The following is an 839-nucleotide window of genomic DNA, read 5'->3' on the forward strand; positions in this document are numbered from 1 at the left end:
ACTGCATCGTGTCTTAGAAGAATGTCTCTAGACAAGTACAAAATATTTTTGGTCATCTGTAATTCCAGAAACATTTTATAATGCATATGTAGACGTTAACATTGCATCGTGTCTTAGAAGAATGTCTCTAGACAAGTACAAAGTATTTTTGGTCATCTGTAATTCCAGAAACATTTTATAATGCATATGTAGACGTTAACATTGCATCGTGTCTTAGAAGAATGTCTCTAGACAAGTACAAAATATTTTTGGTCATCTGTAATTCCGGAAACATTTTATAATGCATATGTAGACGTTAACATTGCATCGTGTCTTAGAAGAATGTCTCTAGACAAGTACAAAATATTTTTGGTCATCTGTAATTCCAGAAACATTTTATAATGCATATGTAGACGTTAACATTGCATCGTGTCTTAGAAGGATGTCTCTAGACAAGTACAAAATATTTTTGGTCAGCTGTAATTCCAGAAACATTTTATAATGCATATGTATAGCTACGTAAACATTGCATCGTGTCTTAGAAGAATGTCTCTAGACAAGTACAAAATTTTTTTGGTCATCTGTAATTCCAGAAACATTTTATAATGCATATGTAGACGTTAACATTGCATCGTGTCTTAGAAGAATGTCTCTAGACAAGTACAAAATATTTTTGGTCATCTGTAATTCCAGAAACATTTTATAATGCATATGTAGACGTTAACATTGCATCGTGTCAAGTACAAAATATTTGTAGGTTCATCTGTAATTCCAGAGACAGTTTATAATGCATATGTAGACGTTAACATTGCATCGTGTCTTAGAAGAATGTCTCTAGACAAGTACAAAATATTTTTGGT

Source organism: Branchiostoma belcheri, unplaced genomic scaffold, assembly GCF_001625305.1.
Source record: "Branchiostoma belcheri isolate BF01 breed outbred unplaced genomic scaffold, Haploidv18h27 scaffold223, whole genome shotgun sequence".
NCBI lineage: Eukaryota > Metazoa > Chordata > Leptocardii > Amphioxiformes > Branchiostomatidae > Branchiostoma > Branchiostoma belcheri.